This window comes from Camellia sinensis, chromosome 8 (assembly GCF_055761805.1).
Source record: "Camellia sinensis isolate YWXY chromosome 8, ASM5576180v1, whole genome shotgun sequence".
Taxonomy (NCBI): Eukaryota; Viridiplantae; Streptophyta; class Magnoliopsida; order Ericales; family Theaceae; genus Camellia; species Camellia sinensis.
The window spans coordinates 123200855-123228418 of NC_138968.1; positions in this window are offsets into that span (position 1 = coordinate 123200855).

Sequence of the window (27564 nt, forward strand, 5' to 3'; positions counted from 1 at the left end):
CCTTACCAAAGCCAGTAAGTTCAAGGAGGCGTAGGATGACCGACCGCATAAGCCGATCGCGCGGGAGAGGATCCGACCGCGCCCAAAATCGCTGGAGGAAAAAGACTTGGGTGAGTCTGAGCCACGACCGCCCCCAATTGATCCTTTGAAACAGAGGGCCAAGGAGATGGGCAGTGTGGGGAAGAAGAAAAGAAAGGTGGGGAGGGGTGATGGGGAGCTTGCCTTGAAGAGGATGAGGAAAGTAATGGCAGAAGAGACCAGCGTGGTCAAGGAGGCAGAGAAGGGGGGAATGGAGGAGACCCCAGGAGGGGTGGTCGTCCCAGAAGTGGTGGAGATCGCCTCGGAGAGAGTGGAGGTCGTCCCAATAATGGTGGAGATCGCCTCAGAGGTGGCGAGGGTCGCCTTCGAAGTGCAAGTAGAAGGTGGGGCAACTGGCCCTGAGCCTAGGGAAGGAGAACAGCCCCAGGGGGTCCTGCGCCCCAAGGAGGGGGTATCGGGCTGACGACCGGGATCTACCACGCTCGCGCAGTAGCTAGGCGGCTGGAGGGGGAAGAAGGCCCAGCCAAGGCTGGTGCAAATCGCCTTGTGGGGATCGTGGATGAGGCAGCCATGCGCTCAGTAGCCAGATTCAATGAGGCTGAGTTGCTGAGGGGGTTATGCTCTACTCAAATAGAGGTAACCACCTTAGCAGGAGCTCTACTGAGAAAGGCGACGGCTGCAAAGATGAAGGCAGACAAGGCCCAGGCTTAACTTGCAAGTTTGAAGGAGGAGCGTGTAGGCTGGGAGAGTGCCCGTGCTGAGCTGCGAGCGGTCAAGTTGGAGCTGGAGAACGAACGCCGCCAGGTTGTCTCGCTCGAGTTCCAACTGGCAGGTGAGCAGAAGAAACTGGGAGATGCTTAAAAGGACTGCACGGTAGCCATCGAACGATTTGAAGAGGCGATGACCAGCAATGAAAATCTGCGTGCCTAGCAGATCAAGGAAAAAGAAGACGCGGACCTAGAGATTTCTGGGCTGCAGAAGGAGCTAGAAGATGAGCTTGTTAAGGTAGTGGAGGTAAGGGAGGGCCTGCAGAAGGAGTTGCAGGAAGAGAGGGCCAAGGCGGCTGCTGAAAGGGCGACCCTGCAGAGGGAGTTGGAGGAAGAGAGGGCTCAGGCAGCCTCTGAAAGGGCGATCCTGTAGAAGGAGTTGGAGGAGGAGAGGGCCAAGGCAGCCTCTGAAAGGGCGACATACCCCGATCTATGTGTTGCAGCAATGGATCAGTTCAAGGGGTCTGCTGAATTTCAGATGGCAGTTGATGCCGTGGTCACCAGCAGCTTGGCGAGGGAGGAGTCTGGGGGGGCGGGCCCATCGAGAATGACCGCTGGGGGCAGGACTGAGGCAGAAGTTATTGAGAGCTTCCAGCGGTCAGACTTCTATAAGCACGAAATAACTGAGTTCTGGGACAGTGGCTGAAAAATGTTCAAGCGTAAAGCTGAAGAGCTGTTCCCAGGCTTAGACCTTAGTAGTGTAAAAATTGACGAAGACGATGTGGCCCAGACCTCCCTAGATGAGGGGATTGAAGAAGAAGACCTCATTTCCAGTGAGGAGGAATAATTGAAGAAGAAGGAGAAGACCTTGCACATAGAGTTGTTTTTTTTTTTTTTTTTTTGAAATGCTGCAATGAACTTATGTACCAGTTGGTGAATGAATGAAATTTGAGTTGTGTTTGAAGTTCATTATTTTTGCTTGTGCATCTGGAATAGATTATTGTGAAGTGTAAAATGTAAGGAAAACTCAATGTAAAGTGAATTTTAATTGGTAAGAAAAATTCAACATAGAGTGAATTTTAATTTGTAAGGAAAAATTCAATGCTGAGTGAATGTGAGAGAACTCAATACAGAGTGAATTTTAACTTGTAAGAAAAAATTCAATGCAGAGTGAATGTGAGAGAACTCAATGCAGAGTGAATTTTAACTTGTGAGAAAAATTCAATGTAGAGTGAATGTGAGAGAACTCAATGCAGAGTGAATTTTAACTTGTAAGAAAAAACTCAATGCAAAGTGAATGTGAGAGAACTCAATGCAGAGTGAATTTTAACTTGTGAGAAAAATTCAATGTAGAGTAAATGTGAGAGAACTCAATACAGAGTGAATTTTAACTTGTAAGAAAAATTCAATGCAGAGTGAATGTGAGAGAACTCAATGCAGAGTGAATTTTAACTTGTAAGAAAAATTCAATGCAGAGTGAATGTGAGAGAACTCAATGCAGAGTGAATTTTAACTTGTAAGAAAAATTCAATGCAGAGCAGTCTGGCCGAGCTCTTCATACTCAGTCTGGGTGAGGCTTTTTGTGACTCGATCTGGGTGAGACTTTTTGTGACTCGGTCTGGCCAAGCTCTTCATGCTCAGTCTGGCTGAGGCTTTTTGTGCTCAATCTGGCTGAGACTTTTTGTGACTCGGTTTGGCCAAGCTCTTCATGCTCAGTCTGGCTGAGGCTTTTTGTGCTCAGTCTGGCTGCGGCTTTTTGTGACTCGGTCTGGCCGAGCTCTTTATGCTCAGTCTAGCTGAAGCTTTTTGTGCTTAGTCTGGTTGAGGCTTTTTGTGACTCGGTCTGGCCGAGCTCTTTATGCTCAGTCTGGCTGAGGCTTTTTATGACTCGGTCTGGCTGAGGCTTTTTGTGCTCAGTCTGGTTGAGGCTTTTTGTGCTCAGTTTGGCTGAGGCTTTAATAAGTGCTGCAACCAAAATGTTATTGAGACAACACACAGATAGCTGAGATATAAAATTGTTGTTATGGAAAGTACGACCCAGTTGATCAAAATTCACATTATGCCTGGGGAGAACAAGTATGTTCATGTGTGTAGATTTGTCAAAAAGAAAATACAATAGCTGAGCAATAAAGAAGATAGGAGTTTATTGAAAGTAGCGCTTCAAGTGTTCAGCGTTCCATGGGTGGGGGAGGTTTCGACCTTTCATGTCCTGAAGTCGGTAAGTGCCTGGACGTGGTCGGGCTTTCACAACGTAAGGTCCCTCCCATTTGGCTGCCAGTTTATCCTCAGTCGGATTTTTGGTGGCAAGAGTTACTTCTCTCAAGACAAGGTCCCCTACAGCGAACTCCCTTGGTCGGACTTTGCGATTGTAGTGTGTTTTCATTTTCTGTTGGTAGAAGGCCAATCTGACAGCGATGGTCTCTCTAAGCTCTTCGATTAGGTCTAGGTTTGCCCGACGGAGTTCTTTGGTTAGTTCTGGATCTGGATGTGATAGCCTTGGGGTAGGCAGGCCGACTTTCACCAGAATAACCGCCTCAGCGCCGTATGTTAAGCGGAAAGAGGTTTCCCCAGTGGGAGTCCGAGTTGTAGTTCGGTAAGCCCAAAGTACATTCGGTAATTTCTCGGCCCAAAGTCCTTTAGCAGCTTCTAGCTTAGTTTTGATGCTCTTCAGAAAGGAACGGTTGGTTACCTCGACTTGGCCATTGGCTTGGGGATGACCTGGGGAGAAAAACCAGGGTTGGATCTGGAGGTCTGCACAGAACTTCCTGTACTTGGCGTTGTCGAATTATTTGCCGTTGTCGGAGATGATGGCTTGAGGGATGCCAAACCTGCATACGATCGATTGCCAGATGAATTTGGTTGTGTTCCGTTCGGTAATGGTGGCAAGGGGTTCTTCTTCTACCCACTTGGTGAAGTAATCAATGGCGACAATCGCAAACTTGGTCTGGCCTCTGCCGGTGGGAAGTGGACCAACTAAATCGATCCCCCCATTTGGCGAATGGATAAGGACTGCAAAGTGTGATCAACTCGGTGGGAGGAGCATGAGAGATATTGGCGAAGCGTTGACATTTATCGCATTTGAGCACGAAGTCGGTCGCATCTTGGTTGAGGGTAGGCCAGAAATATCCAATGTAAAGGATTTTGTGGGCTAGGAACCGGGCGCTTGAATGATTTCTGCAGATACCCTCATGGATTTCTCGCATCACATAGGTTGCTTGAGCTAGACTGAGGCATTGGAGATACAGGCGTGAAAAACCACGTTTGTACAAGACACCACTGACGATGATGTAATTGTCAGACCGGGCCTTAACTTTGGCGGCTTGCTGTTGGTCATCTGGAAGTTCCCCCGTTGTCAAAAATAGAAAGATGTCCGACGCCCAAGGGATGGGCTCATTTTGAAGGAACTGCACTTCTTGCTGATTGGGAGAGATGGCAGGGTGGACTAAGTACTCGAGACGGACACCATGACTAAGGTTGGACTGGTCTGTAGAAGCCAACTGAGCCATTTCGTCTGCCTTTGAGTTTTTCGCCCAAGGAATGTGCTGGATGTGGAAGGTATTGAAGAGGCGAACAAGGGGAAAGACAATATCCCTGTAAGCCCGCATTGTGTCCTCCTTTGCATCGAATTCCCCCGTAATTTGTCCGACAATGAGCTGGGAGTCGCTGAACACTCAGATGTGGCTGACACCAATATCCCTGGCTAGGCGGAGCCCTGCTATCAATGCCTCATATTCGGCCTCATTGTTACTGGCATCGAACAAGAGACGGAGAGCACATTTGAAATAACCACCCTTAGGGGCGGTGAGGATGAGGCCAGCCCCACTGCCTTATCTGCGGGATGATCCGTCGACATTGAGAGTCCAAGAATGAGGGTCCTCTAGCTCGGTAGGGGTTGGCGGGGGTGGAATTGTCGTTTTGGGGTAGGATTAGTGAACTCCAGGATGAAGTCAGCGACAGCCTGTCCTTTAATTGCTGTTTGTGGTCAGCAGGAGATGCTAAATTGGCTGAGTTCCACCGACCATTGCATGAGTCTGCTGGAGAGCTCTGGTTGCTGCATTACCTTCTTCAAAGGTTGGTCGGTGAGGACCACTATTAAATGGGCTTGGAAGTAAGGACGGAGTCGTCTGGAGGCGATGACCAATGCCAAGGACAATTTTTCTAGCAGGGGTAATTATGCTCGGCGCCCCTGAGGGCTCGACTGATGTAATAGACCGGCCGTTAAACAGAGTCGTCTTCCCTGATAAGAGCTGCACTGACTGCGGTGCTTGAAACGGCTAAGTAGAGAAAGAAGGTTTCGCCAGTGATTGTCTGAGAAAGGAGGGGGGGTTGGCTATGCACTGCTTCAACTGCTGAAAGGCCTCTTCGGACTCGGTCGTCCATTCAAAAGTTTGCCAAAGAACTTTGAAGAAGGGGAGGCACTTATCCGTTGCGCGGGAAATGAAGTGGTTGAGGACGGCAACTCGGCCAATGAGTCTCTGAACTTCCTTAACCGTTCTGGGTGACTGCATTTCGAGCAAGGCCTTGATCTTTTCAAGGTTAGCTTCAATGCCTCGCTGACTGACCATGAAACCCAAGAACTTCCCAGATCCTACGCCAAAGGCGCACTTCTCCGGGTTGAGCTTCATTTGGTACTTTCGTAGGGTGGCGAAGGTCTCTCGCAGGTCGGTTAGATGGTCAGCGGAGAGTTTGCTCTTGACTAGCATATCATCGACATATACTTCCATGTTCCGACTGATCTGATGATGGAAAACGGCGTTGACTAATCGTTGGTAGGTGGCCCCAGCATTTTTTAGGCCAAATGGCATCACTTGGTAATGGTAAGTGCCTCGGTCGGTAATGAAGGAGGTGTGTTCCCGATCAGATGGTTGCATCAGAATTTGGTTATACCTAGAGAAGGCATCCATGAAGCTGAGCATTTGGTGACCGGCCGTGGCGTCGACTAGCAGGTCTATGCGGAGAAGAGGATAACTGTCTTTGGGGCAAGCTTGGTTGAGGTCTGAGTAGTCGACACAAAGTCACCATTTGCCGTTGTTCTTGCGGACCAGGACCACGTTTGACAACCATTTAGGGTAGTCTACGTTCTTGATGAATTGGGCCTCAAGGAGCTTGTCAACCTCTGCGGCAATGAGAGTATTGCACTCAGGATGAAAGATGCGCTGTTTCTGGCGGTAAGGTCGAAAATGAGGTTCAATGCTGAGGCGATGGGTTATGAAGGAGGGGTCAATACTCGGCATGTCTGAATGGGTCCAGGCAAAGACATCATTGTGCTCGGTCAAGAGGGCAGTAAGGTTGGCCTTTGCTTGGGGGGATAGTTGGCTGCTGATTTTGGCAGTTTTCGTTGGGTTGGTGGGGTCGATGGGAACCTCCACGAGTTCTTCCATAGGTTCTCCTCTGACCAGCTCGTCCTCATCTCAGACGTCAAGTCCTTCAATGATTATAGCTTTCTTCAGCTTGACTTCTTTTAGTGAGGCAACATAGCATTCCCTAGCCACGGTCTGCTCTCCCCTTACAGTTCCGACCCCCAGATCAGTGGAAAACTTAACGGCAAGGTGATAAGTTGATGTGATAGCTTGGAAGACATTTAAGGCAGTGCAGCCAAGGATGATGTTGTAGGCGGATGGGCAGTCGACAACAAGGAAGGTGAGCAACTTTATAGTCTGCAGTGGGTACTCGCCGATTGTGATGGGAAGATCAATGGAGCCGGTGGAGGTGACCCGGTCGCCAGTGAAACTAACCAAAGGGGTTTAGAGAGGCGACAGACTTTCCTCCCCAATTTTGAGCTGGCGAAAGCAGTTGAGAAAGATGATGTCTGAAGAATTGCCGTTGTCGATGAGAACTCGGCTGACCTTGTAGTTGGAGAGGAGGGCAGAAATGGTGAGAGGGTTATCATGAGGGTAGCGGATGCTTGTACAGTCGGCGTCCGTGAAGGTGATAGGCTCGGTCCACTGCTTGGGCTGTTTGAAAGGTCGATCGACTGTGGCAACTGCTTTGTCTGAGCCCTGCCCGATCTTCCTGAGTTCTGCCCTTTGAGTCGAGCAAGATGGTCCCCCGTAAGCAAGGCCGCCTGAAATGACTTTGATCTCTCCAACAGGTGGAGGGGGGTTGCCTGGCGGCCGAGGTTGCTATGGAGGGCGATCATGGCCTTGGTTAGGTTGGGCTGGCTGCCGGGAGGGGTGCGCCGGTGGTTGTTTCTGTGGGGCTCAGTTCTTTGCCTCTGCTGAGGGCGGGTGTCCGTGAACCGGCTAAGACGCCCCTGGCGTATGAGGGTCTCGACCTGATCTTTGAGGTTAACGCACTCATCGGTGTTATGGCCATGGTCCTGGTGGAAGCGGCAATATTTGGACTGGTCTTTTCGATTGGAAGGGGTTCGTGATGGTTGGGGCCATTTAAGGGGGTAGTCCCGCTGGATCTGATTGAGGACTTGTTCCATGGGAGAGTTAAGGGGTGTGTAGCGCTTGAACCGATCGGGCGGTCGAACTGGTGCTAACCGGTCAGCTCGGGGGGGCCGGTCGGTATAATGTGGTGTTTGACTATTATACTGGGTGTTTCTGGGTTCTGAGTCTTTTTTCTTTTCTCTAGGGGCCGGGTTTTTGGTTATGGGATCTTGCCGGGCAGCTAGGGAATCCTCAGCATTCATGTATTTTTGGGCTTTGAAGAGTAGTGTCGCCATGGAGGTCGGGGGGTTTTTAGAGAGGGAGAACAGGAAATCGGACGACCGCAGACCGGCCATGAAAGCAGTAAGGATGACCTTGTCATCATTTTCCGCTACTTGCAGGGCCTCGGTGTTGAAACGGGTAACAAAACTGCGTAGTGACTCCTCCTCGGTCTGTCGAATGTTGAGGAGTTGGGTTACCGGGCGTCGTTGGCGCTGGGCTTCAATAAAATGGCTGAGGAAGGAGTCACTGAGATGCTAAACCACAGCCGAGCTGACCCCTTCAGTGTCACGGGGAAAGCTCGACACATGATCTCGTCAGGGAAGGCATGGAGGATCATGAGGGTTCTGTAGGTCTCCAGATGGTCGACTAGGTCCGTTATACTGTCAAAAGAGTCGATGGTGGGCATCTTGAACTTAGGGGGTAAATGTTTGTCGCGGATGGAGGCGACAAATGGTGAGTTTGCTGTGGTAGAGGGTTTATGCTGGATGTTCTGCATGACCCCTTGGAGTTGGAGCTTCATGGCTCGGAGTTCTGCGTCCTAGAGAGGGATGTGGTCACCTCTGGAGGGCAATGGGGGCTGGACGCTGCTAGCCTCTCCCTCAAGGATTAGTAGCGGGATCGATGATTGTGGGCCCCGGGGCGGTAGGTTGATACCTGGAGGAGGGGGTTTGTAGACGTCCCCGAACGCCCTGGGAGGAACGAGTCCCCCCCGTTCCGTTCATTTGGGGTTCACTGCAGTTCAGGACTCTCAAATTGTCACGGTTCTAAGTCTGAACCAAAGAGTCCAAATCCGACAAATCGTTTTGAGAAAACAGATTTTTGAAAGAAGTGTCAAACATGGACTGCTTTGCCAGATGCAGAGTCGCCATCTAAATATTTTATTTTGGGGAAATTTAGGAAACCCTGACTCGTTTGCCTAAGGCCACGTGTCCGTCATTACCAAAGTTGCCTCGGCCCGGGAACTTGGGTACGATTGGGGAAGGTCACTTCGTGAGCACCCCCGCTCGCCCGATCAAAGATCGGCCTCTACTAACCATGATATCTAGTTTTGAAAACTTTATGCGTTCTTATTCCTGTTATTAGCCTAGATTTACTATATGACGCGCACAACATACAAGTATAGACTGGATCGCCTGAATTGGAACAAAACATTTCATGTTTGTTTGTTTGAAAATGGTTTGATGGTGCTACCCGCAAGTAGGCTAAGACGTGGATTTGCCACCCTCAGGTGGGCTTAGAAAACATGATTTTGCCACTATCTGGTGGGCTTAAAACACACATTTGATAAATTGTTCCAATTTAAATAACTCAACCTTCACCCACAGGCATTCAGGCAGTTATATTACATAAGTATATAGCCTCATGGTAAGCATGCTATTCATGGCAGTCACTCACAAACATGCAAGGATGCTAAAGCATAAAACTTACCGAGTACTCTAAGCCAAAACAGAAGCTTATTAGAAATCCATGCATGATCCTAAATATGCTGAAATGCCTAATGCAACACATGCAAAAATGCAACTATAGCAGGCTCGGCTATTCTAAACATGGCATATAAAATGCTACAGCTAACATGTATTCAACTTGGAATTGAAAATTCAATGCAGTTAGTATGATGCGCTGAGCCTGGTGCATGCAAAACAGATGAATGAATGCAAACATGCTATCATACTGTATGCTAATTGAAACATGCCCTAATCTAACCATCATAAGCGGGTAAATAAAAGGGAGAAAGACGTGGGGTTGGAAGACATACATCACACACACGCACACTTATTACAACATTGCCCTCACGCGGAGGGTCCGAATAAATAATATACAGTCCCAAATGAATAATACAGTCTGAATAAGTACAAAACCCTAATTAATTTACAAATTTAACTAGGAAAGTGATAAATGGGCATGCAAGCCAGGGACTGCCTCAACTCTGCTCCGGATGATGGATGATGCATGTTCAGGTTGCCTTACGCGGAAATCCATTGCGATGCCCCAATTAGCCTCTGTTTGTAATTGTTCTTGGGATGCGTGCCAAGCTCCGGAAGGCTGTTGACTCTTGATTTGCTGTAACAGAGAGCAAGAAAGGGGCATGGCAAAGTATTTTCACATATGTATGCATGACTACCCTTCAGGGAGTGTAGTCCTCGATCCTCGTGCCACCAATCACGCATATCGATGCATGATGGTCGAGGAGTCGAATTGCACAACTCAATATGAAATGAATGTACATATAAACACAACAAAACCTAAACTCCATTATGGATAATCCGGAGTGTCGGTGACTGGGAATTGAGACACGTTCCGTCACTCGAAGTATGAAACGTCCCTCGTTTCCCGTGCTCGGGCTAACCCCTATCCCAAGCACAATGCAATATGCATGACATGCATGAATGCAACTAATATACAACCTAGCATGCACAATGCTATGAGATGGCATACACGATGCACGAGGTAACATGGCATACACAATGCTCTAACATACAACCTAGCATACGCAATGCTATGAAATGAAATGGCATACCCAATGCACAATGGACTTACATCAACATGAGTGGACCTCAGCCACACTCACATCGGTAGCCATGAGATGAAAATGAGACACTCGAAATGCGTGCACACATGCACGCAAACCGAGGACCGATCCTAAGGCACAAATGCCACTCTAACAAGGCATGGCAGGGTATGGAACATGGTATGCAAACATGCAAGTTTCAGCACTGAAATGTGATGCAAAATGATCCCGAAACATGGAAACATGGCACCCGATGCATGGAATGGCCCCGAAACACAAAACTAGGTACATGGAATGACCTATGGCTATGCAAAGCATGCATTATTTGAACATGAAGTGTGAAGACAGAATCAAGACAGTCCCAAAACAAGCATATTTACAGTTTTAAGCAAGGCCAAACAATGGGCACGAATAGGACTAAACTAGCATGCAAAAATGGCCTCGTAAGAGAGGTAATGAAGCAAGTAGCAGCTTCTGGCCCTAAATGGCCAAGAGCCCTTCAACAAAGTTGAAGAGGGGCTCAAAATGAAGCACTTTACAGCTTTCAACAAGCCACGGATCTAAACAAAAGCAGGCCTAAAACATTGTGCAAGAAATGGGCCAAAAGGGAGACAAAGAAGCAAGTGATGGTTTCTGGTCTCAAACAGAGGAGGGCCCTTCAACAAAGTTGAAGAGGGGCCCAAAACATGGTATTTTACAGTTAGTGACCAAACCCAAAACAGTGCACATGCAAGCTTAAAATACTATGCAAAATAAGGCCTAAAAAGAGGTTTAAACACAAAGAGTAAAAAGAAAATTTCAAACAGCAAAGGTCCCTTGATCAAACATGAAGAGGGGGTCAAAATAAGTCTATTTACAGTTCGGACCAGAGCCCAAAAATACAATCACAAGGGGCTAATAAAACATGCAAAAATAAGGTCAAAAGAGGGATAAAGAGGCAAGTGACAAAATGAAGCCTCAAACAGTGAAGATCCCTTCAACAATGTTGAAGAAGGGCTCAAAATAAGCTACTTTACAGTTTATAACCAAGCTCAAAACAATTTACAAATGAGCCTAAAATACTATGCAAGAAAGAGGCATACAAGAGAGGTAAAGAAGCAAGTGTTAAAAGGAAGCCTCAAACAGGGAGAGGCCCTTAAACAAACATGAAAAAGACATCAAAACATGACTATTTTCAGTTAGGGTCGGAGCCCAAAAATGTAAGCAAGTATAGCTTAGATTGTATGCAAAAATAGGGCCAAAAAGAGGAGAAAGAGACTTATCCTTGAAGAACCAATCTTTGACAGCCTTTGGACCAAGTTTGGGTGCTCCTAAGCTCTGAAAAACAGCCTCAAGCTGCTGGTATGGAGTATGGAGGCCTTGTGCTATGAGGTGTAGTGTAAAATGGTATAGGATTTGAAGGATTTTGGTGCTTGGAGTACAGAGGGAGATAGATGTAATGCAAGAGCCTAAAACAATTTTTGTAACCCTTCAGATGGGAGCTGGAGGTGCTGTTATATAGGCAAAGGAGTGGAGAAAAGAGGGGAAAAATGGGGGGGAAAGGAATTCAAGTTTCTCCCCAAAAGTGCAGCCCCCCGGATACAAAATTTGGGGAGAAACAGAATACATTTCTGTAAAGTACCTGGAGAGAGGATCATGGCCGGCCGGTTTCCTCGGGTTTAGGTGGCTGGCCGGCTCTCCCCGTGGCCGGCCGACCAAGGGTCAAAAGGTTCAAGCAATATTAGTGGCCGGCCACCCCAGATTGGTGGCCTCCCATGTGTGCACAACACAACCATGTGGTCAAAAACTGGAGAGAATGAACCAGGAGAGAGAAAAGGCTACTTTTAGGAGGGGTTCAAAAGGGTCACACAGAATTACTGGCCGACCATATGATATTGGTGGCCTCCCGTGTGTGTACAACACAAATATGTGGTTTGGGGCAAGAAAAAGTGGCTTTAGGATGGTCAACATTGGCCTTCGAGTGAGAAAAACGGGCGACGAAGGGCGATGGAGGAATAAAACTGGTTGTCAGAACAATTACTGGCCTCCCACCCTTCTATGACCTTCCTAACAATGAAACAGAGGTCCCTGCCAAAAATGAACTCAAACCGATACAAAATGGAGGTTCGGGGGCCGAAACGCGCAGCCCAAGGCCCTGAAAACTGACTGTTAGGCATCGGAAGTGGTGTTCGACCACGAAGTTGGTTTTTCGGACCGCAGTGTCCTTCAAAAGGGTGTAAATAGGATGCATGCCAAAAACTGGAGCAAACGGAGGTGGTTAAGCGGTCCCGAACCGAGGCACACGGCCAACGGCTCCGAAAAACTAAAAACTGAAAACCGAAAACCGGACTCCAAACGGGAAAAAATGGCCTACGACCACGAAACGTAGCCTACGGCCACTGAGAGATAATCTACAAGACCTCTCCCTCCCTTCGGGAAGAGAAAACAGAGAAAAGGGAGCTTAGTTCGCAAACCGAGGCAAGACACGAAAGAGCCCAGAAGTCCGGAGGCAAGGCTCGCAGCCGAGACTCCGCAACCTCAAAACGAGCACAATATGAAACATCACCAAGCGCTCAATCGGTGACGTCTGAGTCTTAAGGTCGGTAAAAAATGGGGTGTCTATAGGGTTGCAAGCCTTCTCTGTTGAGCGGATTAGGCTGCGGAATAGTATAGCTCGGGGCTTGCTCGTAGTTGGGGGGAATATCGGGAGGTGGTGGAGGGGGTATAGGAAGGTTTCTTTGGAGTAGGGCATTGATCAGGGCTTGGTTTTACTCGGCCATGCGGTTAATACTGCTGGTAAGCTCGATGAAATATTGTGGTGGGTTGTTTGGATTGGGGGGGTCGGCTTGGTGATCGGCAACATTTTGGTGAGAAGCCATGGATCTAGTCGTGACCATACACTTCGACGGGTGACGAGAAAGGGGTATTGGAACAGAGTCTCCGGTGACAGTGAACACAACTGGCGCGAGGAGCAAAGTGTTCCCACAGACGGCGCAAACTGATGATACAGTTACTACACAACGGGTCCCAGGTGGAATAGGTAGGACTAATCCACGCTTCTTCAACCGGTAACTGAGTGTTCAAGCCCACCAGAAAACCTGCACAGGAGTTCAACGGGGAACGGGGAGTCTCCTGGCGAACCCTCCGACGAGCAAGTTAGAGAGAGAAAGAAGTGAAATGTAGAGAGATGAATTGGAGATAGAAAAACTTAACCTTCTTCTTGTCTTCAACGTTTGCTTATATCCTTTGGTCATTATTTCGCTGTCCTTTCCAAACTGCCATCTTGGCCGAGAGTCTATGCTGTAGCTTACCTTGTTCAGGGTAAGGGGGTGTTGTTCCGACGGAGAGGTGTTGTCGTAATAAATGCTGTGATGGGCCGCATTAATGGTGATGTGCAGTGACAATAACTTTGTAGATCTTTGTCTGCTGATGTGGCTTATCCTTTACCTGCCGTATGTCTGAATGTCATTGGCTCTTTGTGCTACGCTGGATTCCAGCTGTTCTGGACTTCACCAGCTGGGTTATGTATTGGGCTCCAAGTGATGGGCTTGGGTTGTTCATAGTGGGCTATGGCCTTTATGGGCTTACCTACGTCATATTCTATTTATTCAAAAATTTCATATTTAAAAATACAAAATACTCTTCACACACCATCATTCCTAAGATTGTGCAAAATACCGCTCAATCCGCTAAAATTGCACTGATCCACATCAATCCATACCACTCTATCCGCTAACCGCAGATTAAATTTTAAAATTTATAATCTACCTTTGAAACCTATTCGCTCCGCTATAATTAATACATATATATTTTTTAACTTCTAATGAAATATCAAAATAAAAATTAGTGTGAGAGAGATTTAAGATGTGAAATTTATTACAAATTAATAGTTATATATATGAAAAATATTATGTAAAATTAGCTTGTGTTATATATATGAAAAATATTATATAAATGCTTGATAATTGGTTAGAGTACGTTTCAATCCATCCAAAACTGTCCAAATCGTGATTTACTGATCCGCCAATCTGCAATACAGTTTATAATTTTACTCTCAAACAACCCGAATCGTACCGCGCAGACCCCTAATCATCTTTCTAGGGTTTAGGGTTTTAACAGATAAGCATTTTATTTCTTCATCATCTTCATCATTAACATACACTCATGATATCATTCATTATTAATTAGCTCACTTTATTCTCTTCACCATTATATTTGTTTTTCAAACTCAAAATATTATTGGCTTTGATGATTTAAGGTTTAAGAACATTGGAATTAATTATTTTTGAAGATTTGCATAATATGGATGACATTGAGATGGTTGGTTTCGATATAAATATTGAAAACGTTGATTTAATTATTGAAAATGTTAGTTTATGACTTAGCTTTTTAGTTTTTTAGTTTTTTTTAATCTCGTTCATATGTTGGGAAAATGAGTTTGTTTGTCATGTTCGGATAACCAGAGTTTAACTTTTACACAATGTTCGATTATTTACAAAATATTAAATATTCGTACATAAAAAATTGAACATTTCAAGGTAATTTGGTTAAAATAAATTAAACTTTTATTCGTTATTCAGATATAAAATTTTGTACATTATGTTTGTTCAATTCTGTATTCATGAATATGACTAATTTGATGAATTTGTTAATTTTTTTTTACAGAATTCTATACCCACTCAATGTAGCAATATAGCAATGTTAAAATTGAACACTTCGCTAGTGATGTGAAACGATGAGACAAGTAGATGAGACACGACGAGAATTCAACATCAACTATGGAGATCAATACCGGCAAAGATGGAGACTGAAAAAAATCTCCACTAGCGATGGAGATGAAGATCGATGAATATGGTCTTTGTTCTGAATATTGTAGGGTTTTTGTTGTGTGTGAAGATGAAGAGTTTTTAGTGTACGTACTGATGTGTATTCAAATAGTTAATAGTGTGTTAATATAGGGTTAGTAATGAAAAGTTAAAGTGCGAACTAATATATTTTTAAATCTTAAAAATTATTTTATGTGCGCATTAAGTAATGGTGTATATTAAAAGTATTGGTGTGTAAATAAAATCACCCATATATTAAAGTTTGTCCTTATCATTTTAAGATTTCAAATCTAGCAAACTTAAGTAACAAAGAAATTGTTGGTATCCTCAACTCTTACACTAACTTGTAAAAGGAGCTCTCCTTAATTTTCCTTGTGTTTGGTCCTACTACGAAGTGCTCTTGGAACAATTATTAAAGAATAATTAATACATTTTAATTAATTATGTTATAACTAATGACTAAAATGTTTTTAAAAAATAAACAATGTTTAATACATTTGAGAAACTTTTTAAAATTTCTAATATCCAAATATCCTATCTTTCTTTCATTGGAATTCAACGCAGACTCTCTAGAGTCTTCCACATGAATTTAGAAGACTCTAGAAAGTTTATTCAGAAGATTTCAGAACATCTTACAAAATTCCGAATATTAGAAAAACTTGGGAAAAATCTAAACAAAATGTTCTGGAATGTTCTAGACTATTCTAGAAAAGTATAAAAAAAGAATCCACTATGTAGTAGAATAGTTTAGAGAATTATAAAATATAATGGATAAAAAGGATTTTAGAATATTTTATAACGCTAATAATGGTCATTGAATTAAGTTGATCCTACTATTCATTAAAGGGGTGAAAGACTATATAAAGGGAAGACGCTCGTTATAGGAATGTTCGGGCGATTCTGGAATTCGAAGGCCCCAACCTCACTGAATTGGGAACCTACAACCCTTTGGTTCGACTTGTCAACATCTCTTTAATCTCGAAGCAACCACACGTGCGGCCACACATCATATCATACGTGTGGTGTGGCCACATATTGCACATGTGGCCGCATGCTAGTTAGTAAAAAAATATAAAAATTTAGTATATTTTTTGTATTTTTCTGTATTTAGTAATTTTTTAAAATATTTTTTCACAATTTTTTTACTTTTTAGATACATCTAAATAAGGTGCATTCAAAAAAGTAAAAAAAATGTTTAAAATTTAAAAAATATTTACTAAAAACAAAAAAATACAAAAACTAAAAAAGTTAATTTTTAAAAAACTTAATTTAAAAAACTCAAACCAAACACACTAATGTGACCTAAATAAGTTAATAAGCCAATGAATTAACTTATAAACTCGTTCCCAAAATTAGTCTCTCAACCTAAATGTGTAATAGACTTTTAGTTTTCATTTATTATTGTCTTAATTCTAATAATTACGGAACAACTCTCACATATTAAATCATTAGCGAATTATCCGTGCCTGAAGGCACTCGTAATCCAATTAAATACCAATGAAAATTAACCACTCTCATGCAATTGACCTTCCTTTCCTCCTTGGCTTCCAATTTATATGCAATCACTTCATAGTAAATAATTGAACTTTTTACAATTATTTAAAAAATATTAATAATTTCATAATTTATGCCTTTTAAAAGGAAAGATAAATAAAGGGAAAAAAAAAACTATTTTCTTAATCTCCCTTATCTAACCTCTCTAACTAATTTCCGAAAGGAAATATTAAATCTATCTTTCTTATTCCATCTCTCAAACTTATTCTTTTTTCAAAGAAACCTTACATATAGGTCTCTACAATACTTTGGTTGCACAAGATAATTTAAGACTTGATATTTTTTTAGGATTTTTTTCTAAAATCTTTGATATTAAAATTTTATAAGATAAAAGGACATACAATATTTTCATAATAGTTAAGGTCACTCAACATTTTCACAGAGAAAATTTGACTCAGAGAAATTTTGTCCAACTCAAAAAAATTTGGCAAAATTGAAATTTCTCTAAGTCGGGGCTAAAATTTCTTTGAGTCAAATTTTTTCTGTGAAAATGTTGAGAGACCTGAGTTAATAATAAAAAAAAAAATCTTGAACCTCTCCTACTACACAAAGTTGGAGAGGGATGTCTCACTAATTTTCTCTATTCTTTTTGAGAAATTGTATTTCAGTAGAACAATGGAGAAATAATTTCATTATTGTGGTGCAAGTCTCTTGTGTGTATAGGGTGTGTAAAATAAATTGATGTATATTATTGATTGATTTGTATTGATTGATATATGAATAAAGAGGTACACTCTCCGTTATATAGGAGAGAAAATTACAAACATCATCATGCCAAAAGTGGATCCACTAACCGAAAGTAAAGGCACTAATCTAAAGCCTAAAGCACTAACATAAAATATATTAACAGCCCCCCTCAAACTCAAGGAGGATAGGTACTAACCAACTTGAGTTTGGAGAGAGTAACAAAACAGAAAAATAAACTGATAAATAAAAAATGGATAGGAGACACGGTATGGTCGTGTCAGACCGTTGTAGGAGACACTTTATGGGGTCATGTCGGACCGGTGTAGAAGGACAGTTTACGGGGTCATGTCGGACCGTTGTAGAAGCTGACCGGAATCAAATGTCGGGACAGTTTACGGGGTCATGTCGGACCGTAGTAGAAGCTGGCCGGAATCAATGTCGGGACAGTTTATGGGGTCATGTCGGACCGTTGTAGAAGGACAGTTTACGGGGTCATGTCGGACCGATGTAGAAGACAGTTTATGGGGTCATGTCGGACCGTTGTAGAAGGACAGTTTACGAGGTCATGCCGGACCGATGTAGCAGGACAGTTTACGAGGTCATGCTGGACCGATGTAGCAGACACTGTGTGGTCGTGTCAGACCGATGTAGAAGACAGTTTACGGGGTCATGTCGGACCGTTGTAGAAGACAGTTTACGGGGTCATGTCGGACCGATGTAGAAGAGGTGGTGGTGCACCAAGGGGGCGACTTAGGGAGTGCGCCATGAGCGACTTATACATGATACTGTGTATAACCCCCCCTCAAACTCAAATAGGTGTGAAGATAGAAACCTATTTGAGGGTGAAAAGGGATTGATAAAGCTGACCGGTGTAGAAGACACTGTATGAGTGTATATACAGGCTGCCCAAAAAATATACATGGATGTAGATATCGAGCCCTCAAAAGTCGTGCCCTCAAAAGGTGTGCCCAATCTGTCAAAAGGCGTGCCATCAAAAGGCGTGCCCGATGCATCAAAAGGCGTGCCAGATATGATGGCGAGGCACGTGAGTGCCTTGGCTGGCGTGCCCGTTTGTCTGGCGTCAAGAGGCGCGCGATGCGCGTGGCTGCCTCGGCTATTTAACCAAGACGGAGCCTGAGGCCGAGGCAGAGGCAAAAAACCTGCGAAATCCTCTAAAAAACGTTTCGTTGTGCTGAGAGAGATAGTCTGTAACACTCTGTTGCGAGAGATGGCTTCGTCGTCCCGTGGTCTGCTGACTCTCTTTCCCGACCTCAACGAGTCAACAAGAGAGATAACGGGTGCGGTGGCCAGTGAAACTCAACCAAGCGCTTCCGGTTTTGCTCCGTTGAACTTTCCGATGCGGTCGGTGGAGCAAAAAATGGCAGTGCAATCGGATGTGGAGGCCAATCAGTATACTTTGAAGTCATGTGTGGAGACCATGATGGCGGTCACAAACTTGTCGCACCGGCTGCAGAGTAGGACAAATGAGGTGCAGCAGCTAAACGCCCAGCTGGCTCTGCTCCAACGCATGTATAAGGATGCGCGAGCAGAGATAAGTGTGCTAAAGGCGGAAAACAAGGCGCTGAAGCGGAAGGCCACCGTGATGTTCCGATTTGGAGGTCCGCCATATGCTGCAGTGGAGGAGCAGGGTGGAGTGATCGTGCCCAGTGGAGTGGGAAACACGGAGGCAACACCGGCAAGGGCCGCCCAGGACGGAGGCAAGAAGAAAAGACCGGCGGCAGAGTAGAGAAGAAAAGTCCCACCTGTGAATGTGGTTGGTTGTTTGTATTTTTTTTTTGTTTGTTTTGTTTGTTTGTTTGTTTGTTTTTTTTTTTTTTTGTGTGTGTAAAATTGGGAACGGGGTTGATCCCGAAGATGAATAAAATATGGGTGTTATGCAAATTTGTAAATTGTTTGGTTTGGTTTGGTTTGTTTGTTTGTTTGTTGTTTTTTTTTTTTTTTTTTTTTTTTTTTGAAAGAGGGGGAACACGCCCATGTGATAATAATAAAAATAATGAGAATGAGAATGTGCACAGTGTCCAGCAAAGTGATGATGAAAATAAAATAAATCCATTTCAGAACCTGTGGGCTAGGATAGTGGAGGTTAATATGTTAAAATGGGTTGGTATAGTGCAAGTGTGTTGGTAATATATTAAAATAAAATAAAAGAAATCCAGTGGGTTGAATAAAAAAAAAAAGGTAGTGGGTGTGAAAGTGGAAAGATGAGAGAGATGAAGGAATTAGGGCGAGGAGAGTAGAGTTCAGATCCATTCGGTGTGTTCCCCCTCTCTCTCTCTATTTTCTTCTCCAAGATTCAGAAGAAATGCCAACTTCCTGGCACCGCATCTTCCTCCCCTTATGAGACTATCATTCTTCCCAACCAGTCTTCTCCATTATTCCCACAGATTATTCCAACTTCTTGAAGTAAGGTCTGAACGCGGGCACCCCTATCGCCTTCCTCAACCCAGTCTGAATCGCCGAGTTAGGAAACGGCGGAGATGGCGGAGGCGGCGGCAGAGCGGAAGACGGAGGGGGTGAGGTCGGAGTGGGGAGGGAAGTCGCCGAGGAGGTGGTGGGGGACGCCTCGGCGGTCGTGCATTGGGATCTTGTTGGTAGTGATGTCGAGACCGCGGTAGACTTGTATTTTGTCGGAGTTTATTATTTCAGAGGGGAAGAATCGGGTGGCGAGGTCCACGGAAAGCTTCGATTTTGCCCGACCCAGTTGGTCCCATAATCACTACAATGAGTCGCTGCTGCCAATATCCACCTCTGCGAACAGTGGTCCGTCGGTGGCTGGTGCAGGGAGAGAGGGAGAGTGAGCTTCGGATGGGCACCGCAGAGAGAGATTCTGGAACACCCATCAATCGGAGGGTTTTCCAAGGAACAATAGCACTGTGATGCTCTGCAATTGTGAGTATAACCTCATCTTCTGGTTTTAAATTTGAAAGGCTCAAAAGACTGGTGCCATTTTAAAGTATGCGGGTTTAACTGGAGATGAAGTTCCAGATACAGCAAAATTAAGGGAGATGATTTCAAGGAAGACAAAAATTGTGGTTGTACATCATGTCTCGAACATGCTAGCTTCTATTCTACCAATTAAGGAGATTGTGGGTTGGGCACATGATGTTGGGGCGAAAGTGCTGGTAGATGCTTGTCAAAGTGTTCCTCACATGGTGGTTGATGTACAGAGCCTCAATGCTGATTTTCTTGTTGCTTCCTCTCACAAGATGTGTGGGCCTACTGGCCCTCGTTGAATCTGTTTGGCTAAATCAAGATTTGTTAAAGCCTCAGGGCAGAGGTTCGAGGGCTGGTAGAGAGAGGGAGGGAAAGAGAGATGTCAGCGGCGGAGATGAAGCTGCAGGTGGTGGTGGAGAAGTGGATGACGGCAGCGAGGTGGTGTTGGTTTTGATGGATGAAAATCCGGCATGCAGAAATAGTTGGAAGATGAGAGGTCCGACGGGCGGCCAAGGCGAGGCTGCCGCCGGCTGGTGAAGCGAAAATACTAGGTTCTTAACCTAGCTCTGATACCATGTAAAATAAATTGATGTATATTATTGATTGATTTGTATTGATTGATATATGAATAAAGAGGTACACTCTCCGTTATATAGGAGAGAAAATTACAAACATCATCATGCCAAAAGTGGATCCACTAACCGAAAGTAAAGGCACTAATCTAAAGCCTAAAGCACTAACAAAAGTTCATTCCAATGCTTGGTGCAAGTTTCAACATAATATATTCTTATTTGTAATTCAATTATTTTGTGACTCTCTTATCTATTTATAATTTTTCAATGTTGAAAGCATACATAGTTTAGAATAAATTAGTGAACCATATTCGCTTGTGTTGCCTAATGGTTTGGCTAATCTGGTCCGAGGTAGTCAATTCGTGGGGTTGAAGTGGGCTATACCTTCTTTTCGTTTTCGTTTTTGTTTTTGTTTTTGTGTTTTTGTGTTTTTTTTTTTTTTTTTTCCGAACTGAAGTGGGCTATACCTGGATCTATAGAAAGTCTTCTTCTCTGGTGATCAGGTGCCAAGTTCAAGAAGTCAGTTCTGTGTATTTGGAAGATGGTTCCTCTTGCTGTCATGTGGTCTGTTTGGAAATTAAGAAATGAATGCCTTTTCAATGATGGTTATCTTAACTTTTATGAGTTAAAGAACTGGTGAAGGTGAGGGTAGCTCTATGGGCTAAGAACAACTTCAAAGGAGTGAACTACTCAGTTCAGGACATTGTATCCAACTTGAACAAAATCAGATACTCTGTGAGGGGGAGTATAGAGCCTGAAAAGTTAGCTGGTTTTGGCTGGTAATTCATTTGCTCCCGGTGGCTTTGCTGCTGTTGTTGGATCAGTTCATGTTGTTTGACTTTGCTGCTACTTCTGCATTGGGGTTGATTGTTGTATTACCGCCTTTGTAGGCTTGTTTGCTCTTATTTTTTTTTTGTCTTGTTGGTCTATTACCAGCTTTTGGCTTGAGCTAGCAAATGATAAAATGTCTTTTAATGTCAATCTAGTTGGGATTAAGAGGGTTCACCTATGAAGCATGGGTACTTTGAAAAACATGTCGTACCCGTATCGGGTACTTATCAGCGTACTGTACTTCGTATGGTACTTCTGCATACGTACCGGATACACAAAACACGTACTTAAATTTTTTCTTCTTAATTTTTGACGTACCCAGATGTACCTAGTAGATATCCAAGCCGTACCGTACCTCAATTGAAATAATATTTTCCTTTTACTACAGAGATAAAACTCATTTTACTAGATTTCTTTTTTAGTTTTTGTTTTATGCTTAGCATGATTTTAAAATTAAACTACGGTTTGTAAGTTATTTAATATATTGATATTTAATTTTGATTTATACTTTTTCTTTTGGCATTAAATGTTAATTATAGGTTAGACCTTAACAAATTAAACCATTTAATTAATTTTTGCATTACTTTAAATTAAAAACAAATATTTTTTTACAAGCGTATCAAGCCGTATCCGTACCCTATTTTTTTTGAATTTTACCGTATCGACGTACCCGTATCGTACCAGTAACAATACTCGTACCCGTACCTGTGCTTCATAGGGGTTCACTATGATACTTTTTGCTCTTATCTTGTCTTTATTGATGTAATTTCATATACATTATATGTTATTTCTATCAGTAAAGTTTATTTTATTTGCTGATAAAAAAAATTAAATATTAATCTAAATTTTTTATTTAAAAAAAAATAAATGTTAAGAAATACACGTAGTATAGAAATTTTAGTCCATCTAAATTTTTATAATTTTGAAATTTAAAAATCTTAATAGAAAAAGTCCAAAAAAAAAAAAGAAAAAAAAGAAAAAAAAAGAGAAGCCATATCTAACCTATCATACTTAATTCATATATAATTTGAAATTTAAAAATTTTTAGAAAGAAATTTCAAATGTAACTTTAATATTATATAATTTCAAATTTCATTTATTTTTATTTTTATTTTTATAAACTAAAATATACATTTGGCTTTTAACATTTTTTAGGTGTCAAAATATTTATGATACATTTATTAATTTAAAAAAATTATGCATGGCACATGTGAAAAGAAATTTTAAAAAATACATGTATAGTGTATATTTGCCACCGCATCCAATAATAGATGTGAAAAAGATCATCAATATAGGGTAATCAATTATTATAGTCAACTCTTTTAAATTTATATAAACATAAAATCTTACTTTTGTAAATAAGAAAAGAGAGTGAGAGATGGGGAGTGAATTGCAAATGGTTAGGAAGAGAAAATAGAGGAAAAGAAGGGCGCTCGAGTGATAAATCCAAATTTGAATTATCTTTGTCCAAAGATTGAGGGGCTAAACTAATAAGTTCATAAGGACAAGCTATTGTAAAATGACCAAAATACTCATTCTTCCTTTTACTATTCTGTAATGCTCCCAAATTATTTAAATTAAAATATTACCCATAACATGATTAATCCGAAATCTTATCACGCCAAATAACAACATTAACCTAAAAGTCCTCTTTCTCATTGAACTATAGTTTCAAATTATACGTTCCAAGTTCAACTAATAGATACATCAACATTAACACAGTTCAACAGGTTAGATGATACAAATATGATGCCTTAATGGCTTACAAATAAGCAAGACAAGACCTTATTACAACAAAATGGAGACACGGTCCTAAAATAAACATACTCGGAGCTTCCACATTAGACATCCATGAGCTTTTGTGCTCCAACAAAAACAAAAGAGTCCACCTCTTTCTCATTGAGGTGGTTTCGAATCACCAATTCCTGAAAATTTATTAGATAGGAATGAGTTAGATGCTTAGTAGAAATACTTTTAACAGAATATCTAATTGTTTGAAAATCCACATGGTATTATCACAACCAAACATGTTTAATTCAATTCATGAAATTTAATAAAGATGTATAAATTTATAACGTTTACAATCTCACAACTCAACACTGGTGGATAAATACGCCATGAAGCCCTTAAGGAGAATTCCAATACATACATATACTTATCTTTATAGCAAAAAATATCCCACATTTTCCGGCCATTAATACGGTAGGGAATGGATATCTAAAATCATCTATTTTTCCACTTTTACCGACTACAATATGGCAAGACTAGTGGACACCCAAAAATACTTTTCCACATTCGTCCAACGATAAACTCAAGACAAGGTAATTGGGCACTTTCACTCTTCACGCGGGTACCAACACCATACATAACCATTTTCCAAAACTAACTCCTTACCCAAACTCACACGCTATTTACTACCCCTTCAAAACAATCTTTCCAAGGCTTCCAAGCGTTTATATATTCATGTTTTTTTTTATTTTTTTATTTTTATTTTAACCATTTAAGCCATTGAGATAACTATAAAATGACAAATCCCAAAATCATAAATAAAATCTCAAGAACATCCAAATTTCATAATTCTCAATTCAAATACCTCTCAAATAACATAATCCAATGTAGCTGGTTTTTCGCGCTCTTCGGAGGGGTTTAATCTCCTCGGATGCGATTCCCTACAGTTCGGACTGTAGTGGTGAATCTGGTTTCACAAGTGCAATGTGAAACAGAAAAACGAATGAGAGTCCAAATTTGGCAAATCATAGAAAATCCATTAATCATCAGAGATGCCAAAAATGGACTGCATTGTCAGATTTCAGAGTCGCCACCTAATGCTTTTGAGAAAATTAGGAAATCCGTGACTTGTGTCAAAGGATACTTGTCCGTCATAATCAAAGTGTCTCAGTTTGGAAACTTAGGTATGAAAGGGGAAGCACCCCGCTCACCCGATCAAAGGTCGACCTCTACTAAATCATGATGTGAATTTTATGGACATTATATGCTCATGTTCTGTTTATTTAATATATTAACATTATTATGTGAAACAAACAAGTATAGACCATATCACTTACTATCTATTTAAAGCTTTAAACATATATATTTACTATCTATTTAAAGCTTTAAACATATATATACAATCCATATTTATACATAAACTAACTAAAATAGTGCTGAAATCAATCTAAAAGTGAAGAAAAATGAGCAAAAGCATGGAGAAAATAAAGAGAGCACAACTATGGATAAGCCTATGGAAGGGTGGCTAACCCATCCATGTTCAACAAGGTTTAAATCACATTTGTAAGTCTAATAACTCTGAAAATCAGTGTTTAAAACAGAGGAATGAAGAACAAGGGAATAAAAGAATAGGTAATGGAAAGAGTTCAAAGATCAACCTCTTGAAAAGAGGAAGAGCTTCTTGATTCACAAACTTCAATCCAAACACTCTCAACTATCTGAAATAAGGTTCAAAACTTTAGCTAAAAGCTTCAAATTTAAGCTTCAATGGTGTATCTATAGTGTATCTATTTTGAATATCAAGAGAGAGAGCGCTTTGAAAGAACTCCTAGGTGTGTAATACAATTCTCTAACCCTAAATTTTGAAGGGAGATGGCCTATTTATAGATTATCTCGTGTATGGGAGTAGCCTGCTGCTATAGAAATATCTTTTGTGCTGGACATGGCCAGTTGGCCAAGATGATGCACGGCCGGCCCAAATAATGTGGCCTGCCGTCCATTTTTTGGTTTTGCTGCTTTTTAAGTGATCAGACTAGAAAAATAGGTTTTGGTCCAAATGGAGTGCAAGGTTTGGGTTTGAAGTTCAAAACTGAATTCCTTTGTTGAAGATTCGAAAGATTACACAGTATAACATTTCATCATCGGGTGTTTGAAATGAAGCGCCCAAGTCTTAAGGGGGGGTCCAAAATGGGGTGTTTACATCCAATCACCAATTTTAAAGAATTGAAGACCAATTTCATTTAATCATATTATTTTCAAATTTCAAAAATTACGGTTCCATAAAATTTAGGGTTTTTCCCCTTCCATCATATCTAAGGCCATTTCTCATGTAAAATTTCCATAATATAAGAATAATAAAAGGAATCTAAGATAATGGTAGAGAAATTCCATTTTTTTGAAAGAAAACTTCAATGTGTAAACTTCAAACATTCATCACTTTATCAATGTCATAACAATACCACATAAACATCTTCAAATCAAAGAGATACAAAGTTAACAGTAATCTTACCTCAAGAATCAAGACGAAGAAGCTAGATGATCAAAGAACTCACTATAACAAATTACACTTTTGGCGACTAAAAAAAATTTAGTCGCCAAAAATTGTGAAATTAACAACCAAAAATTATATTAGTCGGCAAAAGTACAATATTTGCACCAACCCAAAATTTTAATTATTCTTTAAAATTGATACTAATATTATTTAATCACAGTTGGGAAAATATACGATTTATTTTGTATTATTATGGGTAATTTTGTGAAATAATATAATTAGTTTAAGAATTGAGCAAGGTAAAATAAAATAAAAAGAATAAACCGAAGCAACATGTAGCCTAGATGATAATTAGGCATGCATAGGTGTAGACTAGTGAGTCACCTTTGGGATAAGCTTGAATTAAGGGAGGAGAATTTGAAGGAGCCACGTGTGTAAGTTGTGGCTTGGGTTGCCTCCTATAAATAGGGAGGAGGTGTGGAGTTGAGGAAAGAAAAAGAGCAAGAGAGAAAGGAAGGAAAATGAACTAAGACAGGGGAAGAAAATAGTAGAAGTTAAGAAGATTTTTGATAGTGGAAAGAAATAGTGAGGTATGAATTTTAAGATGAGTTATATTATATCTTGAATCACCATAATATATTTTACGTATGTTTTGATTTACCATAATTTATTTTATATAAGTTATGTTTTATAAATTATATTAATATTTCAATTACGTGGGTTATTTTCTAAACTCTATTTGTTAAAATGAAACCCATGGATATGTTTGTTTAAATTTTAGTATATATTTGACAATGACCTTATAAACAATTATGTTTTGAAAGTACCACCATAGGAGTCCCACGCCTTGGGGGACTTAAATAGCTATTGGCCTCTGTTTGGTCACTTTATGGCCCTCTATTGTCATGGATCCACTGATCTCTGTTCTGTACAGAGCAAAGTGCTGTGCGGAGATAAGTACTATACTATTGTGGGAGACACCTCTATAATCCGTACAAGCCACTTATTGAATCCGTACCTCTGTTCTGACTGTCACTCCTGTGACCTCTGTTCTATTCTATTCGGTACCGTGGTTATGGTTATTTAATTACATAATCTCAGTTTTGCTACTTAAAGGATTATTTGTTTAGACTAAGCTATCTTAAATATTTTAGTTATATAACTATCCATGGTTATTTTGTGTCCCTTATACTCTTGACATAATATTTCTCACTCTGCCATATGCTTATAGTTATTTACCAATTTTCAGGAAACAATGCAATTCAGAAATAGCTTTTGGAAAGTCTTAGATGCGGGGTTGCGGAATAGACACACACAACACTTTTATTATATTTTTCTATGTAAATATCGGCCTTTTTGGTCAATAAATTTTGTAATAAAAATAGAAACTCCGATGATTATTTTAGTACACTCACTTAAATATTATTTCCGCTTGCGTTTATTAATTTGTTCAAGAATTGGCCAGAGACAACTTCAGTTACTGGCCATCACGATGTTTAACCTTTGGGTACAGAGAGTGGGTCGTGACAAATAGTATCAGAGCAATGGTTTATAAAAAAAAAAAGCATCATTGGAGCATAGGACACACACACATTTAAGAAGTAGGATAGCGGGTAATTAGTACCTAAATATTATATTTTGTTAGTCGATTTAATTATATTATAATTTTATATGATTTTATATATATGTTAATTTTTTTTTGTGTGCATTATTTGTAAAGGATAATAGATATAATTTATATTTGTTATAGTAAAAGAAGGAAAAAAAAAAAAGAATGTCGAGCTCAAGCACCTACCAAAATTATAATATAATTAAATACATATAATTTCCAGTTCAGTATTAAAAAAAAAATATTCATTTTGACTTTTTAAAAGTGAGTTCAAATTATAAAGATACTAATTTTGAAACTATTTGCTGTCAATGGAAAGTTCAGGGATAAAAGAAATGGAAGCTCTTCTCAAATTCCTTCAACTTTTGTATGTGATTCTGTCATTTCATTTCCAGTCGCTTGTTTGATTGTGTTCTTATTT